This window comes from Sus scrofa, chromosome 6, assembly GCF_054392235.1.
Source record: "Sus scrofa isolate SSC_HxYL_T2T_F1_AM1 chromosome 6, Sscrofa_HxYL_maternal_Yorkshire_Landrace_v2.0, whole genome shotgun sequence".
NCBI lineage: Eukaryota > Metazoa > Chordata > Mammalia > Artiodactyla > Suidae > Sus > Sus scrofa.
The window spans coordinates 89,622,432-89,641,326 of NC_139388.1; the positions used below are offsets into that span (position 1 = coordinate 89,622,432).

Genomic DNA, 18,895 nt, shown 5'->3' on the forward strand with positions numbered 1-18,895 from the left:
TCTAAATATATGAAAAACTAATAAGCATTCAAATAATTCTGGAGAAGAAAGAATAGCATTTTTGTTTCATCTGTGCAAAAGAGATAAAATTTTGAGCAATGAAAGGAAGTATAAGCAGCAAACTGAAAGATCTGCTTATATAAACATACTTTCATGCAATGAAAAATAAATCTCACATTAAAAGGATATAAAAAATGGAAGCAATACCTGCAGTATGACAGATAAAGCTCAACATGTGAAATATAAACCAAACCAATTCAACATTTACCAATCATCCTTACGTGGCAGACAATGACTAACACACACATTCGTCAAAGGATACAGAAAGATGGTTTTGGTAACCACCAAGATCAAATCAGTACTTGGGAAAAAAAGATTCTCACTGCTAACAAAATAAATTTTAAATAATAACCACTTCACACCAATTAAGCTTACCAAAAATAAATCTAAATAACAAAACCTAAAGTTAACCGCACCATAAAAACATAAATATTCAGGCACAAAACTGTAAAATTATATGTATCCTCAGACTATTCTCTGGTTAGAATATAAAAGAGGTCATAAAATTGCCCATAGCCTGAATAATTTTTCTTGGATTTTCCTCCCAAATTAGGTAAAAGGTAACTCTATATTTAAAACTAAGTTTGTTGTTCACAGAAATGAAAAATTAGAAACAACCGACATGTGGAGAATGGTTTACCTGTGTTGTAATTCTACTATTGGGTATTCTATATTACAATGAAACTGTAAGCTATTTCAATATAAGCTCACTTAAAAGGTAAAAAAAAATTAAGATTTTATATTAATTATATCATAATAATACCTTAAATATAGTTTGATAAGAATCAAAAACAGATACAAAGGGATACAAAGTTGTATGTTTTAAGGTTCATATAATAAATGTTTAAGAGTACACTATCTTTACAATGCTTCTACAAAAATGTTTTTCAAGACATTAAGCCAAATTTGGATGTAAATTCTACATTCCCGTTCCACTCTTTTTCCTCAGGAAAAACTGCAACTTTGAGGGAAAAGCAATTTAAGCTGCAGTAATCCTCCCTTAACCCCAAATTTTAAAGAAGTTCATAACAACACTATAGCCAGAAAAATTCATTCAATTTTCTTGCTCTGTTAACTCTTTCATAAGAAGCCAAGTTAGTCCTTGCACACAAGCCCAGGGCTGGTTCATGTTATGGTTCTTATCAAAAGTGATGAACTCCCCAGAGTTAAAGAATTTGATATCAGAAGACATTTCACATTGGTTTTACCCTTAGGATAGAAATTATTCACACTGTAACTGCTCGAAAACATGTAACATGGATGCTATGAGAAATACAGAGCTAGAGCGTCTGACTGTCAGACGTACCCTTATTTTACGGTTGAGTAAACTAAAACCAAAGAGGTGAAGGCACTGCTTCGTGAAGTCCACAAGTAGCAGAACCAGTAGTGGAACCAGAGCTGAAACTCCCTTTTCTGAAGCCTTTTTTTCCCCTTCATGAAGGACTGAGCATATGACCCTCACTTGTAAAATTACATTCCTAATGTTAATTTAAGCTATTTTTTCCATTTCCTTTGTTAAATCTCTAACCATTCTGTTACATTACTTTGACCTCATTGTCATGCTCTACAAGCTTTAAAATGTTTTACATTTATAAACACAAAACTCCTTTTTCAATGTGCTAACAGGCACTTTAAGGATCTTCTAAAAATCCTAAAATAAGATTCTTTTTTAACGCTACTTTTTAACTTCTTGTACAATTTAGCAAAAATAACAATTTGATTTGTCTTTATTAACTTAAGTCCTTGATTTACAACTTTCATCTACTGTTAATGAAACGGGTAATTTTTTTTTTTTTTTTTTTTGGTCTTTTGTTATTTTAGGGCTGCACCCACAGCATATGGAGGTGCCCAGGCTAGGGGTCGAATCGGAGCTGTAGCCACTGGCCTACACCACAGCTACAGCAACTCAGGATCCGAGCCCAGTGTGTGACCTCCACCATAGCTCAGGCAACACTGGATCCTTAACCCACTGAGCAAGGCCAGCGATCATATCTGCGTCCTAATGGATACTAGTCAGGTTCGTTAACCACTGAGCCATGACAGGAACTCCTGAAACAGGTAATTTTAATGATAAGATATATAAAAATAATTTTACCATTTCTAGTCAGAGATGAGCATCATGATTTTAGAAGAACAAACCTACTTACCTAACCTACCAAAACCTCAAAGTTATTAGTGAAAAAGCTTCCTGCATCATTATTTAATAATTAAGAATTCTTCAAAACTAATTCTCTGACCTCTATTGTCAGTTAACAACTCTGCTAAATCTGGCAGTCAACAATTCTGTTAAAACTAATTTTCCTTTTGTCCTAAGATTCCTGTGGAATCCTGATCCTCAATTCCACAACAGGAGAGACAATCTTCTTTTTAGTATCTAATAGGACATAGCAGTCAATCAATAAATATTTATGCAACCAAACACAATTTCTAGGCTCTTGATTCCTCTAAATATTCACTTAAAACCAGTTCATTAAGAACCTTCAATATATTTAGAGGCACAAAAATTTCAAATTGTCACTTTTCCCATTTGTCACCAGGAATGCCTAAATCACAACATTAATTCTTTACAAGGTTTTGCTGACTGATTTGAGAACATTATTTTGAAGTCTGTGTTACAAGAAAAGTTCCCTTCAAATAAAAGCAAGGAATGGCATACTTCAAATCTAATTTTAATATCACATACATAACAAGGGATCACAGCACAGGTACTATTTGCTGAGACTTGAGTTAGGAGACCTTATATTGTTGTCCCTTAATAGGCTTAAGAAGGAAGGAAGGGGGTGGGAGAGCGTGAAATTCCCTTTCCCAGACATAAATATACACAGCTATCATGAAACATTTCTGGCCAAAGACGCGTCCACATCCTAATTCCCAGAACCCATAAAGCTTACCTTATTTGGAAAAAAAGTCTTTGCAGAACAAAGAAATATATCTTATCACAGTTCTAGAGGCTAGAGGTCTGAAATCTAGGTGTTGGCAGGGCTGCACTCCCTCCATAAGCTCTAGGGGTGGAACCTGTTTCTTGCCTTTTCTTTGCAGATATAATTAAGGATTTTGAGATGAGGAGATTATCTGAGTTCATCTGGGTAGGCTATAAAAGCCACCTCAAATGTCCTTATAAGAGAAAGAAAGAAACCTAACACACACATAAACTGAGGAGAGGGTAATATAAAAACATGGAGACAGAGACTGGAGTGATATGGCCAAAGAATACCATTAACTACTAGTAGCTAGAAGAGGCAAGAGTTATAGTTTCCTGCTTTCATTCTGGTGCAAATCCTAAATTAATAGTGGAAAAAATTTCCAGGTAACACAGTAAAACTGGCAGTTCCCAAGTGTTTCATGGATCTTGAGAAGCCTTACCAATCCATCTAATGCCTTGAAAACAAAGAAGTATTATCTAAGACAGCATTTAAAAATCAGCACATAGGAGTTCCCGTCGTGGCGCAGTGGTTAACGAATCCAACTAGGAACCATGAGGTTGAGGGTTCGATCCCTCGCCTTGCTCAGTGGGTTAAGGATCCAGTGTTGCCATGAGCTGTGGTGTAGGTTGCAGACATGGCTCGGATCCCTCATTGCTGTGGCTCTGGCGCGTAGGCAGGCGGCTACAGCTCCGATTCGACCCCCTAGCCTGGGAACCTCCATATGCCGTGGGAGTGGCCCTAGAAAAGGCAAAAAGACCAAAAAAAAAAAAAATTTCAGCACATAATCACTGTACTGTACTGTCTGATGTGTTCTGCTCCAGAAAAAAAATTATTGCTAAAGTTAAACTTGAAAGATACACAAGTCCTTTCCAGTTGATCTTAATTAATAATCTTAGACAAACTATGCCTAAGGGGGGTTTTCAAGGCTACTATGGAGCTGGAAAGAGAAAGATGAGAACAATGCAAGTTAAAATGTTACACAGTTCACTGTTTTTGCTGAGATTCAGCCATTTTTCTTGAATAAATGTTCAGATTGCTACAAGTCTGTGGTTAATTTTCAGAGTCCTGAAAGAGTTGATTCTATTTTTACCAGTATTCTCATTGCTTTTATGGAGAAGAATTTTCAGAGGTTCTCTGCCATAACTGTTGACATCCTTTACATCTGATTTCAGCTCAATCTGTATACTTCTTTCTTTAGGGCCGCACCCACAGCATATGAAGGTTCCCAGGCTAGGGGTTGAATCGGAGCTACAGCTGCTGGCCTACACCACAGCCACAGCAACGCCAAATCCAAGCTGTCTCTGCGACCTATACCACAGCTTACGGCAACGCCGGATCCTCAACCCACTGAGCAAGGCCAGGGATGGAACCTGCAACCTTATGGTTCCTAGTCGGATTCGTTTCCACTGCACCATGATGGGAATTCCTCAATCCTTATACTTATTAATTTGCTATTCATATTTTCTGATTTTTAAAATTTCAATGTTCATACTTATTTCTTTTCATTTCCTCTGAAATTACTAATAATACCTATCTTTAAAATCTCCTTCAGTTTATACTATTTACTATTTCCTTTTATACTGGTTGCACCTGGTGCCTCTTTTCATAGTATTAATTTTCCTTAAATGACTGGTAAATCTAGATTATTAGGGCTTTTTTTCCCCGCTTTTTAGGACCGCACCCACGTCACATGGAAGTTCTCAGGCTAGGGTCGAATTGGAGCTACAGCTGCCAGCCTATGCCACAGCCACAGCAATGTGGGATCCAAGCGGCGTCTTCAACCTACACCACAGCTCGTGGCAATGCCAAATCCTTAACCCACTAGGCAAGGCCAGGGATCGAACCCACATCCTTATGTATCCTAGTGGGGTTCGTTAACTGCTGAGCCACGAAGGGAACTCCAGCTCATATTCGTACTTAAGAATTTCAACTATACAGTTTTTCCTCAGAGTGGATGAGAATCTTTGTTCCTCTGTTGTTATATGCAGGTTCTAGTTACATACATCTACTTCTGGTGACTATGGAAGAGGGTTGATATACAGTTAGGCAGTGTCCGCAGGCCACCTGCTTTCTGGATGTGAATTCCTGTCTCCTCTGAACATCACATTAATTACTATGGATATATCTGGTCTCCCATTCTAGGACTCTAACTTTAGAGAGTAGCTTCCGTAGCTTTATTCTGGGAAGAAAAGCTGACTTAATTACTCACTTTGCTTTTTGGTTCCTCTGCTTTTGTGTAGAAGTCTATAGTTTCTGTGCTTGCTTCTTTCTCTAACCTCAAAATTCATTCATTCATTTATAAAACATTTAATGAGTGTCTACTATGTGCCAGGCACTAGTTTAGATACTGGAAATTCATCGCTTCTCGGCCTTTTGGCTAAGACCAAGTGTAGATACTGGAAATTCAGTGATGAACACAAAAATCTCCAGCCTCATGGAATTTATATTCTAACAGAAGATAAACAAATACATAGGGTAACATAATTTGACAAAGTAATAGTACTTTGGAAAAAAAAAGAGAGACATGACTACAGGGGAACTTCTGCAGATTGGGTGATAATTTCTTTAAGGTGATAACACATTTCAGCAAATATATGAATAATGAAAAGTAGAAAGCTATAAGATGTGAAGGAGGGCTTTCAGAAGTAAAGTGTAAAAAAGGATAACACTTTGGCATGTTTGAGAAACAGCAAAAAGGCTGATGTCAGCAAATGAGTAAGTGCTAGAAAATGAGGCATGAAAAGTGGGCAAGGGCCACATTACACACAGCCTTACAATGGGTGCTTTAAGCAAGAGAACAGCAAGATTTGATTTATACACACTAAATACTGTGGGGAGAAGAGACTAGAAAGAAAACCCTCCCCAGGCAGATTGTTCCATAAGTTTGGAAAGCACTTCTCTGGGCTTTATCCAGGAGACAAACACCAGAAGCTCAAAATCAAGAGCAAGAGCAGGGAAACTGATGAATGCTCCAGGCATTTTCATTCCCTTGGAGTCCGGTATATTTCTGAAACGTCCACATATACTTCCAGCTGAGATTTCTTGTGGGTATTTTTATCAACCAATCTCACTGTTTCCTATCTTTCAGAATGTCACTAAAGGCTCATCAGCTGATGGTAACCTTTCTCAAATACTGCCTTTTAAAAAACTTAATGTAACTTGGAGCTGCCATCGTGGTGCAGCAGAAACAAATCCGACTAGGAACCATGAGGTTGCAGATGGCTTCCCTGGCCTCACTCAGAGGAGCTAATGATCCAGTGTTACCATGAGTTGTGGTGTGAGTCACAAACACACTCGGATCTGGCATTGCTGTGGCTGTGGCATAGGCCAGCAGCTGTAGCTCCGATTGGACCCCCAGCCTGGGAACTTCCATATGCTGTAGGTGCAGCCCTAAAAAGCAAAAAATAAAATAAAATAAAATAAAATAAATAAAACAATAAAATAAAATAAATAAAATAAAATAAAAAACTACGTAACATTACTAACATATCCGCTCAGAGTCCCTTGTACTCAAGAGCCCTGCTGAAGTAGACACAAATATCCAGCAGACCTACACTGGAGTTCCCGTTGTGGCGCAGTGGTTAATGAATCCGACTAGGAACCATGAGGTTGCGGGTTCGGTCCCTGCCCTTGCTCAGTGGGTTAACGATCCGGCGTTGCCGTGAGCTGTGGTGTAGGTTGCAGACACGGCTCGGATCCCGCGTTGCTGTGGCTCTGGTGTAGGCCGGTGGCTACAGCTCCGATTGGACCCCTAGCCTGGGAACCTCCATATGCCGCGGGAGCGGCCCAAGAAATAGCTAAAAAAAAGACAAAAAAAAAAATAAATAAATAAAAATAAAAAAAAATAAAAAAAAATATCCAGCAGACCTACACTAAGCTGACCTCCCTTAAGGCTCCCTTTAAAATAACCCTAAGAGAACCTTTCATCTCTCACAATTCAGGCATCAGCCCAAATCACATTTCTGTGGCCAAAAAAATTGCAAAAAACCTACACCTTCCCTGCTAGACTTTCTATGGACAGACAAACCACCATCATCATGCTGGTTAACTCCTTCTGTAAATAAACAGCCTAGCCAACTGACTGTGGTAAAGTTGGTAAATTCTTCTGGCTACTTAATTTAGGAGGCATGACTGACATATCATGGTATTGTCAGCTGTAGGAATATTTATAGTAACTTTACACTAAATAGAATACTACCAGAGCTTAACTGAGAAATAATTTTTTTAAAAATGCATTTAGGCTGTACCAAATTCTTAATAGGAAAAATATTTTATCAGGAATAGATTCTCTAAGAAGAATTGTTTTTATAATTTCTAACATTACTTCTTGGAAAATCATCCTCTGAAATTGTCTGTAATCTTTTAATAAAAATTAACACAAACACTCCCCCACAAGCGTCCAATAAAATTGGTAGATTCCAGAGGAAAAATTCCAAAACCACAGTAAAAAGTAGTGAGAAAGAGTAAGTTAATCTGAATTAGATGTGTCAACATGAGCTTAATAATAATAATCCAACTGTTCTACTACATTCCTTCCAACCCTCTGTGGAACTCTATTCAGTTTTTAGTAACTTGTCAATCAAAAAGCATTAAGAACTTCTTTAATGGGTGTAGATTGAAACTCCATAAAATTCTCAGCCTCCAAAATTTTATATCAACCCTCCTTTATTTTTCCTTATTTTTTTGCATTTTAGGGCTGCACCTGCAGCATACGGATGTTCCCAGGCTAGGGGAGCTACAGCTGCCAACCTACGCCACAATCACAGCAACTCGGGATCCAAGCTGTGTCTGCAACCTACACCATAGCTCACTGAAACACTGGATCCTTAACCCACTGAATGAGGCCAGGGATCAAACCCTCATGCTAATGGATCCAAGTCGGGTTCATTAACCACTGAGCCACAAAGGGAACTCCCTTTTTAAACTTTTTAATCTATTTTTTATTATAGTTGATTTCACCCTCTTTTAATCTAAAGTTAACATTTCTAAGAGAATCACTTTGTTTTTTTAAGGGCTGCACCCACAGCACATTGAGGTTCCCAGGCTAGGGGTCGAATCAGAGCCACAACTGCCAGCCTATACAAGCCACAGCAACGCAGGATCTGAGCTGCATTTTCGACCTATACCGCAGCTCATGGCAACACCGGATCCTTAACCCACTGAGCAAAGCCAGGGATGGAACCTTTGTCCTCATGGACAATGGATACTAATCAGATTCGTTTCCACTGAGCCACGATGGGAACACACCTAGAATCACCATTTTTACTGTAGGCGCTCTAGCCTGACACATGGTATACTTCAACATGAAATTCTATAAATGTGTTACTTCCAGTTATACAGAAAAATTTATACCCTATTCTATCCATTTTCTAAAGCCAAAATTCTATACAGTATTCTATGTATCTACATATCACAAGTATCTATCAATCTGCTCTCTAGTATTTAAGCAAAATTTACTATACACTATATTAACAGAACTGAGTTTTCTGAAATGTATGTCTTTAACTGTCAGGAGAACTATAAAATCTAGTTTCAGATCTTTTACTAATGTTTTACTTCAAATTTATTTACTCCTTCAACAATCCATCAGCCAAAACACCATCACTCAGTGCTGTCATTTTAGTACACAGAGTAAAGAATAGTGAAGTAAATTTTAGCACTTGTTATTTTACCCTTTTCAACATAATTCATATCTCTAACAGGCAGGTTTGGCAAGCTTGGAGCATCAGCTCTGGAATCTGACCACTTAGGTTCAAATCCCAGTTCTGGTACTCATGAGTGGTGTGGGAGCTTAGACAAGTTATTTAACTTTTCTGAGCCTCATTTACTTCATCTGTGAAATGGGAAAAACAGGGAGTTCCCTCTGTGGCTCAGCAGTAATGAACCTGACTAGTATCCATGAGGACGCAGGTTCAATACCTGGCCTCATTCAGTGGGTTAAGGATCCCGTGTTGCTGTTAGCTGTGGTGAAGTTTGCAGACACAGCTTGGATCCCACGCTGCTATGGCTGTGGTGCAGGCCAGCAGCTACAGCACTGATTCGACCGCTATCCTGGGAACTTCCATATGCTGCGGGTGTGACCCTACCAAAAAAAAGGGAAAAATAATTAGTGTCTTGTCATAAGCTTGTCATAGGTTTAAATGAATTAATATCCGTAAAGCTCTTAAGATAGTGTCTGGCACATAGTAAGCGTGATATAACTGCTAAAGAAAAAGAAAATAAGTAAATATCTTAGACATGAGATAAACAGACTTAGGACAGAAATCTAGTCTTGAGTGAAATTCAATTCATTAACTAGTTCTTCTTAGTTTTGTTTTTTTGTCTTTTTTGGGCCACACCCATAGCACATGATGGTTCCCAGGCTAGGGGTCCAATCAGAGCTGCAGCTGCTGGCCTGCGCCACAGCCACCACAACACGGGATCTGAGCCACGTCTGAGACCTACACCACAGCTCACAACAATGCTGGATCCTTAACCCACTGAGCAAGGCCAGGGATGGAACTCACATCCTCGTGGACACTAGTAGGGTTCATTAACCACTAAGCCATGACAGGAATGCCTAGTTCCTCCTAGTTTTTCAAAGGGCAAATATTAAAATTATTAAGGCCTAAATAACAAGAGATTCCCACAAGAAATTAAATAAGTTGGACCTATAGCTGATACCCTCTGTCACTGGATTTGATTCCAATACTCTATACAAGAACTTTTCCTCCAAGTCCTCAGGGAAAGCTGTTTTCAAGCCCTTGGGCAATGAAACAATGATGTCCATCTTGTCCTATTACTTAGCAAATATGAGGAACTAATCATGGTCACAAATACTTTTAGGAGATCCAACTGTGAGTGGTGGGTTATTAATAGCTAACATTTATGGAATGTCTTTTATGGGTCAGGCACTATGTATAAGTACTTTATATATTTAATCCTCTCAATAAGTCTATAAGATATGTACTATTTATTATTATCACCATTTTACAGATGAGAAAACTAAAGTACAGAGAATAACTTGAATTATATCCTTAGTAACTCATGAATTTGGAATTCAAACCCAGGCAGTCTAGCTTCAAAGCCTGAGGTTTCAAACCACAGCTCTGTGTCTCAGTATAGAACATCACAGACAGGACTGATGATTTTAAAAAGCTGATCAAGCGAAAAATGTATGCTATGCCATGCTACCGTCACTAACAGCCAGGTAATGGAAAGATAAGGAAGGCAAATTTTCTTCCTTATCCTTTCTCATTCTCATTCTTCTTCTAGGCCTTCCAAGCAAATATGAGTTAATACTGATTCAAATAGTACCTGGTGCTCATTACGAGCTAAGAAGAGATAGTAGTAAAAATAGTAGAGTATGCCTGCTGACCCTGCCTCATTCTAATAGCTGCAGCATGCGACGAACTGCGATATGTGACGAACTGTTGATGTCTCTACCATCTTTCCCTTTTGTGGTTACAGGAACAAATCAGGATAGTAAATGATACAGCCCACCGTGACAAACCCTGATGACCTTCAATTGTGTTACTTTCACCTGACCATATATATAGGAGCAAACAGCTTCACTCCCCTCCGTTCTCTTTTCTTGGTTTACAAAGACTGGACTGGGGCCAGAAAAAAGTGGAATAAAAGCAGCTTTGTAACCTTTTGATTAGTTGCCAAGAGCAGAGGCAAAGTTAGTGAAGCAACTTAAACTAATCTCTGACTGTTAGATGGAAACTAGTAAAGGACTCTAAATGATAGAAGCTCTACATATGACCAAGCATTTTCAACCTCATGATTTTGTACTACTGACGTTTTTTCACTTGATGTGCCTAGACACAGCAAAGGACAGAGGAGGCAGTACCAATAATCAGGGCAACAGTGTCTCCCTCTCTCAACTGTTCTGCACAATTATTTAGGTTAAAAGCTTAAGAGACTCAAGATACATTTCAGTGGAAAAGGGAAGAAAAAAAACCAAAAAACAAAAAACAAAAAAAACTAACAAACCCAAACATTTCCATTCCAAAAAGACAATACTGGAAAAAATCTAACAGTCACTAGAATTTTTCAAACTGCAGGACCAATGCATTACTGGGTTTTCATACTCATTTAGTGGAGACCAATAGCTTATCTTGAATGAGATACAATGAAACAAAATAGAAAATATTACAGTGCATCACCAGTAGTAAAGATAAATATTGTTTCAACTTGTTTCAATTTTCAACATTAATATGTACATATATGTGTATAAGTACTGGAAAACAATGAAAGTGGATCTTCTAGTTGACTGTGATCAAAAAAGTCTGAATGCCATTTTACCAGAAGGTAAAAAGAGAAAAAAAAAAAGAAAACTGACCTGTTAAAAGGGAGGAAAATATTCACTTTAAGCTACCTATGACACAACAGTCAGAGTTTTAGTGGTTCTCTAAATTACAGTGTTTAAAGGCAAGCCTCTGAAAATGAACAAAAAAGGAAAAAAGGTACCATCTGGGTAAGAAGCAATAGTTTACCCAGAGTTATTCCAAAGAAACGACAACTTTACAGAATGAGAGGTGCCGACACTAAATAAATACATACTATCAGGAGATACACAGAAATGAGATAAAGCAAAGGTTTTCAGTTCATCTAGCTACTAAATACCACACCAATATGACAGATGGTGCAAAAGCAAAAGCTCTAAAACTCACTCTCAAGAACACGTATTCATCAGTGCTATCTAATCACTGCTCCCTAACCTATAGCAAAGTTAACAATTGGTGACAAGGAAAAACAGATTTGAAAAATTCAGTGAAGTAATAACACACTGATTACTAGGGTATGTTTTTCAGTAAGATATGTATGAACTATTTGGTATCCTAAAATGTTCTCTAAATTCTAAAATATTCTAAGAAAAAATCATACACACACATCTTGGATTATGCTGTTGGTACAGAGAGAGATTAGCATTAATATTATCAATCTAGTAGGAAAAAATTAACATCATTTAAATGATGTGCTAAATTAAAATGCCCTCTTATTTTGAAAAAGAACAGGTGAATCTGACCTAAATCTTTTTCAACTACTATGGAAACTAAAGAATAAGTTCAATTCCTCCTAAGAGCTAATCATTCTAATTTATTCCCATAGTAACAGTGCTGATAGCAACAAACTACCAATTTTCCTAAATTCAGTAATTGCTACATTATTAAATTTCATTTGAAAGGAAACTATTGAAATTTTAGAAAATAAACTGGTTATCAAACCCACATATAAAAGTTTTGCTTTTAAAACAAAAATCAAATGTTTAAATCAAAGTCAAAAACATTTTAAATATCAATAGGGAAATCACCACAGCAAAGCTTATACTCTTCAGTTCAATAACAATACTTTTCTGACAAAAATGAAAAAAAATTAAGACCAAAGCTACTATAACAAATAGTGTTCTTAATTAATGTGTCTGAATTAATCAGAAGAGTTAATACTAAGAATTAAAATAAGTAGTATCCTTAATCAAGTGTACTTTTTACCAGAAACAATTATAGTTTCTAATTCTGTTAACTAGATTCCATGATGCTCAACTATATTCAAAATACTTAGAAAAATACCTTCTCATCACATGTAAGTCTCAGACTCTTGCATTAAGCTGCATGGCAACTAAGATAAAATCATCTCCTTCCCTTAGAGATGCAACAAAATTTTTTATTTGGAAATAATAAAAGCAAAAAATTATATTAATATGATTGATATTCTAAATGACTATTTGCATTTTTAATTTAAAAAGGAATTGTTTTATGAACATACACATCCTCTGTTCTAAAGTAAAAGTACAAACAGTGATATAAATATATTATTCTATACATGGTACTCCTAAAGAGATAGGATGCACTTAATTTTGCACAAATTTCCAAATTTGGAAATGAGACTAGAGGTAAGACAGAAATTTCAGTTTCAGAATTCTCTTTTATATTTTAAAGTTGTTAAATTCACATTATCAGTAAGATTTCAGAGATTAAGACTATCAGTAATATAGAATGCCTTTTATTAAATATACTGCCTTTTCTCCAAATAGCTTAAAAGTAATGAACTTCCATATGACAATTTTTTTAAAGAGAGGGAAGGGCATGGATATATTCTGCTTTCTTAATATGTGGGTTGTGCCATCTAAGAAATTTAGATACTAAAGGGTTAGCAATTTGCCTTAAACCAGCTTTTTTTCTTTTTTCTTTTTTTGTCTTTTGTCCTTTGAGGGCCGCGCTTGTGGCATATGGAGGTTCCCAGGCTAGGGGTCTAGTCAGAGCTGTTGTTGCAGGCCTACACCACAGCAACACCAGATCCAAGCTGTGTCTGCAACCTACATCATAGCTCACGGCCATGCAAGACCCTTAACCCACTGAGCGAGGCCAAGGATCAAACCCACAACCTCACGGTTCCTAGTGGGATTCACTTCCACCAAGCCACGACAGGAACTCCTAAGCCAGCATTTATGAACTGACTAGGTAACCACCCCCAAGGTTCCCAATCAAAAGCAATATTCTTTTGTGTCTCAGAGAAATTGAGTTTCTTAACATTTTTAACCTATAAAAGAAAAAAAGTCATTAAACCAGTGGAACTTGATACAAAAAGATTATGAACTCTGGAACCAGAAAGACTAAGTTCAAATCCAGCTCTCCTGCCAACTAGCTGCATTACTTTGGGCAAATTATGTAACTTCTGTGTCTTGGTTTTCTCATTTGTAAATGGAGATAAAACAGTACTTACTTCATAATGTTCTAAGGATTAAAGAGTTAATATACTACATGTAAACCACTTAGTAATTCCTGGCACACAGTAAATGCTACATAAAATGTGTTTTATTTTTTAAATTATTGTTTTACCACTACATTTCTACAATTCAGCTGTGAAAAATTCCCAAACAAAAATTATTTAACTGTAAGAAAGAACATGACCTTATATTAATTAAGCTGTGATACAAACTAATGCAAGTAAGAACCTTAAACTCAAATAATGAAATCACTGAGTGTTTCAAAAACAATAAAAAAATCATAAAATCTAGTTAGAAAAACCATATGCTATTGTTCTGATAAGAAGTGACATTCTTCTAGGATTAAAGATTATTTTAATTCTAATATGTTGTCTTTTTTCTTTCCCTACACCCTTGTGATGCAGGTTAAGTCTTATAGTTTAATTCAGATATATACAAATAAAGTCAAATTCAGAATTTAAGTATAAATGTCAGCCTTTTATAATGTCACCTAGTTTACACAAACAGTCTATATAAGTATATCACATATTACAACTGTACATAGTAGGTATCAAAAAATTTGCTGAAAGAAATGTATTACAAAGATCATTACTATTTTCTAGAGTGAATAAAAACAAATCTAACTAGTACAAACATTAACAAAGCTAATAAGTTAAAGTGCATCCAATACAACCTGTAGCAAGATCTTTAAGATATTAAGTACTATTGCCTTGGGCTGATCTGTTAACTTACAATAAGTCAGCAATGTCTATATAATACTTTTTCTAGTTTAAAATACTACTACATATTTAAAAGGGGGAAATAGCAAAGACAAATTTTATGAAGCTCATATTTCAAATATCTTTTTAATATACTATGAATAATAGAAAAATACCCTAATTATCACTACATTTAATAATTAGATACCCTAGGACCTAGGTTAATGGGATCAAATAAAAATTCAAAAATGGTTATGGTGTTCTCTGTCAATATTACACACCAATAAGGCAGTTTATAGCTTAAGCCATGTATTCTGTACAAGAACATGCACTGTATTTTAAGTTAATCAGCAGATAGAAAGTCCACCTATTTTCCACTTTACTATAAATATAACATTTTGGTCCCTTGGTATAAACCAATTAAATGAATGTATAGGAAAAATGAACTATTCCTAATATCCTTAAATACATTTTAAACTATTTCTATGTTAACTATTCTATGTTAAAATTGTTTGAACTATTCTTCCTACATTTAAATATCCAACTGTTATACGCAGAACACAAAAATCCTTTAGACAATTACAAAAAAAGATGTCTGTAAGCCTTTAGTCCATAAGCAAAACAAAGAGAAAGAACTCGTGAACTAGTGAGACAGAAACTGTCAGAGTGCAAGGTACAAATGGCCAGACATAGCGTAGGTGTAAAAATTTTAAATTTCTGAAAACGCATTTTCCTTACAACATATCCCAGGATTCAAGGATAGAAATTACAACATGTAATATGAAGTACAGTAGCAAGCAAAATAATAAAAAATAACAATAAAAATAATCAAATTAAATTAAAAAAAACTGGTAAGCATGAAACTAACATGCTAGAAATGTATTTTAAAATGAGCCAAGAGGGTTACAAACTAAGACTCTGACAAACTAAAGCAGAAATTTCTATAAAAAAGTGATAGTGATTCCTCTCGTGAGCTTTAAAAACACATACACTAACTTGTCTCTAGTGATGATTTTTTTGTTTGGTAGCTAGGTGAAAGGTGGAAGCTTTTCAGTCATTAGAAAGTCTATCAGCGTTCTGTAGGAAAAACAGGACCATGAACACCACTGCTCCAGTGAGACGGAGGATGTCTGTTTCATGTAAAGGCTTTTATGCACAACTTCTATCATAACAGACCAAGGTGATTTTAGATGAAAAAAGGGAGAAAGAGACTCCCTAAGACTTTTAACCTCTATTTCTGTACAACACAGTTTCTTCCTGGAGTCCCTCACTGAGACAAAACAAGTTCAGTTTTGGATTTTAAAATGTGCATCATAGATTTCTTACCCTAAAACTTTCATTCTTATGACACACAATTATTGAAATGAACCACTAGATACAATATTGTGCTCCCCCAGCCTGCAGCTTAGATAGTACCAAAACTCATTTCTCTAAGTGCATGAACAGGACTTCTTTATCTGTGAAAAATGACCTTGGAAAAACCACCACCAATCTAAACCCCAATGTCCTTATTTTGTGAAATGAAGGGGTAAGTTTAAATGCCATGGTCCCCCCCACCTATAAACTATAGAAATCAATCTAGGTTTAAACTTACACATGCAGAAGAAATAAAAAGTTCAGAAATGAAAAAGGTTGAAAAAGGGCCTTGCATCAATGCAAATATGGGTTTATCTACAGAATATCAGCCCATACTCATCAGGGTTAGCTTTCAAGGACTGGGAAATGATGAGGCCAGATTGAACAGAAGCTAGAGTTTCCAATGTAGGTGCTGGGGAGAAGGTATGGGCAAGGAGCTTTCAAAAGGGCTTCCCTCAGCAGTTAGATAAGTCCTGAAAGCCAACCAGAAGGGTCTTTCTCTGTGGCTGCTAGGACTAATATAGCCAAGCTCCAAAGTCCTTTGCTAAATATAGCTGAAGGGATCAGCCCAATTTTGGAATAAGCCAAGGTCTATGTTATACTTGCATATGCATATGTATCATATAATGAGGGAGGCTCTTCTGTAACTTATTAGTCAAAAGAAAAGCAGACGCTAAAAGCTATAATTATTCTGCTCACTGAAGTACTAACTTTCAGAGCACAATTTATGTGAGTACAGAAATTGATCACACAAAAACATCTGTAATCACAGGGAACTCTACTCAGTATTCTGCGATAACCTATATGGGAAAAGAATCTGAAAAAGAATGGATATATGTATACGTATAACTGGATCACTTTATTGTAGAGCAGAAATTAACACAACATTGTAAATCAAACATACTTCAATAAAATTTCTAAAAATTAAAAAATTGTAATCAAATGCTAGACATACACTATAAATATTGGAAAGGCGAAATAAAAATTGTACACCACTGTGTCTCAAAATATACCACAGGTAACAAAATTTGGGAAACAAGTGACTAACCATTATTAAAAGCCTACAGAGAAATTTAAGAAATCTTTGACAAACCTAAGTCTCAAAATGAGAAAAAGATGGTTTTAAGACTACGCTGGAAAATGTAAAGAAAAAATAATAGTCAGAAGAATATGCTAGGTAATAAAGTAATGTAATGTCTGGTTTATAAAGAAACAGGAAGAAAAACAGGAAACTTGTCAATACAGTAAAAATAAAGAAACAATGTATAAAGAGGCTGGATAAAGACACACATACACAATAAATTCAACTAAAGAATATGAAGTTTGAAATTACTATGCCGAACTCGTTGGCAGAAAAATTTTCAGTAACAGCACAGTGAAATTTCTGAAAATGAACTTACAAATCTGGGGCTAACAATCTCCCAAAAATCTGTCCTGTCACAGCAACTATTCTATTAAGTAAAGCCCATGCAGAAAACAGAGCTGATCGCCCCAGAACATACGCATTTTGGCCTCAGCTGTGCATATCCATTCTCATGGGATAGAGAACACGAAAATGACAGGACGTCCTCAGGACCTGTCAATTTAACAGGAGTACACAAATCCAATTGCCAGCAGTTCTGTGTGCCTGCCACCTGTTAGCCTGCGGTAGCGAAAGCCCCCGAAAGTGTGCTCCAAGGAAGAACTGGGAACGCCTTTGTTGCTCCCTAACTACTGAAGCTACAGTAGTCTGCCTCAGCACTTTAAAGAAAACTTACACCAGGTCGGGTAAAATTGCCTAGATCGGGGCTTGGGCAAAGGAAGAAAAGGCGGGAGAACACCAGGTGAAGCGCAAATGTCACCTAACCGTCCCGGGAGGGGGAAAGTTGGGGGACCAGGAGCTAGGACCCTAGAGAGAGACTTGCTGTTTCGCACTGGAGCAGGGTGTGCACAACGAGGAGATGGGCCGTCCTGCTGGGTTGAAAGAACAGCGAGATCCCGGGATTAGAGGCTGGGGAAGAGAGGTGCTAAAGTGAGAGCAGGGTCAAAACCTAGAGGCAGTAGCTCAGGGACCAGCTGAGGCGAAAGGCAAGAAACAAGGGCTTTTAAAGGGTGGATGAGGCGCAGGGAAAACAACCAGACGAGAGGTAAAGCGGCAACGAAACAATCTCAGCTGAGGTGAAAGAGGCGAGGCCAGCGTGGGGGAAAGAAACGAAATGAGCTCAGGAAGCACTGCAGGGACAAGGGACAGGCAAAGAGAACCCCCACCCACAGAGACCGGGACACTACTCTTGACCCGTCCCTCTACAGGCTGTACTCGACCGGCCGCACTCAGACCCTGTCGGTAGCGAAGACTCACCCAAAGGCTGCAGAGGCCCCACAGCAGGACATGGGGACTGGTCCAGACTCACAGGAGAACCAAGCGGCTGGAGGAAACGGCGGCGTTAGTGTGACCCGGAGGCGCATCCCTAGGAACCGGAAGTCGGCGGCTAGGGTCGTCTCACAAGCCACACCTCGTTCCACCCAAATCCTTTGGGCGCATGTGTCAGGCCTCACGGGGCGGGGCGGAGAAGAGCCTTGACCCCGCCCAGTCGACCGTCTTGGTAGCCCCGCTTCTGGTTCCGCCCGCGCCTCGGAGGTGTTTGGTGCGGGTAGGCTGGTATTTAGAACGCCCAGGCCCTGGTGCCGCTGGGCTACAAGCCGCCCCGATTGAAAAATACACAGCACTCATTTTTCAAGTTCTTTTGAAATGCGTGTAATCCCTGTCTCTCTAAAACGAAAGTGAAATGTTGGATGTATTTGGGAGGAAGAATGGCTGGGAAGTTCTGAAAGGCACTGGGAGGGGAGGTTTGCCCAAGGTGATTTTTTATTCCCAGTAGTAGTTTATTCTTAATAGTGTGTTGAGCTTACAATTAATTTCTCTTTCGGACACAGTATTTTAGTTAATAATTTTATCAGAAACAAGATTTTTAAATGCTTCATTAAGTTACTACCCCAGTATGGACAAGGAGCAGAGTTGAATTCAGGTTTTCTAAGGACTTGAAGTTTATTCAGTTGGAGGGCTCTCTTTAAGGAAATCCACAATTACAAGTACAATATTAGGTATAAAAATGAATCTTTACTGTGAGAAAAGAAATCACAAATTACAAGTTTTTTAAATTTCACAA

The 18,895-nt window shown here is 37.4% G+C and overlaps 1 protein-coding gene across 5 annotated transcripts in view; it reads right to left on the reverse strand.

Moving 5' to 3' along the window:
* The window catches only part of EYA3 (EYA transcriptional coactivator and phosphatase 3), a 91,140-nt gene extending 72,945 nt beyond the window's left edge, over window positions 1-18,195 (reverse strand). For all 5 annotated transcript variants that reach the window (XR_014807367.1, XM_005653379.4, XM_021095661.2 and 2 more), the window contains exon 1: window positions 18,088-18,195. The gene's annotated coding sequence lies outside the window, so the exon portion shown is untranslated. The remainder of the gene's footprint in view (window positions 1-18,087) is intronic.
* Window positions 18,196-18,895: the final 700 nt, after the last annotated feature.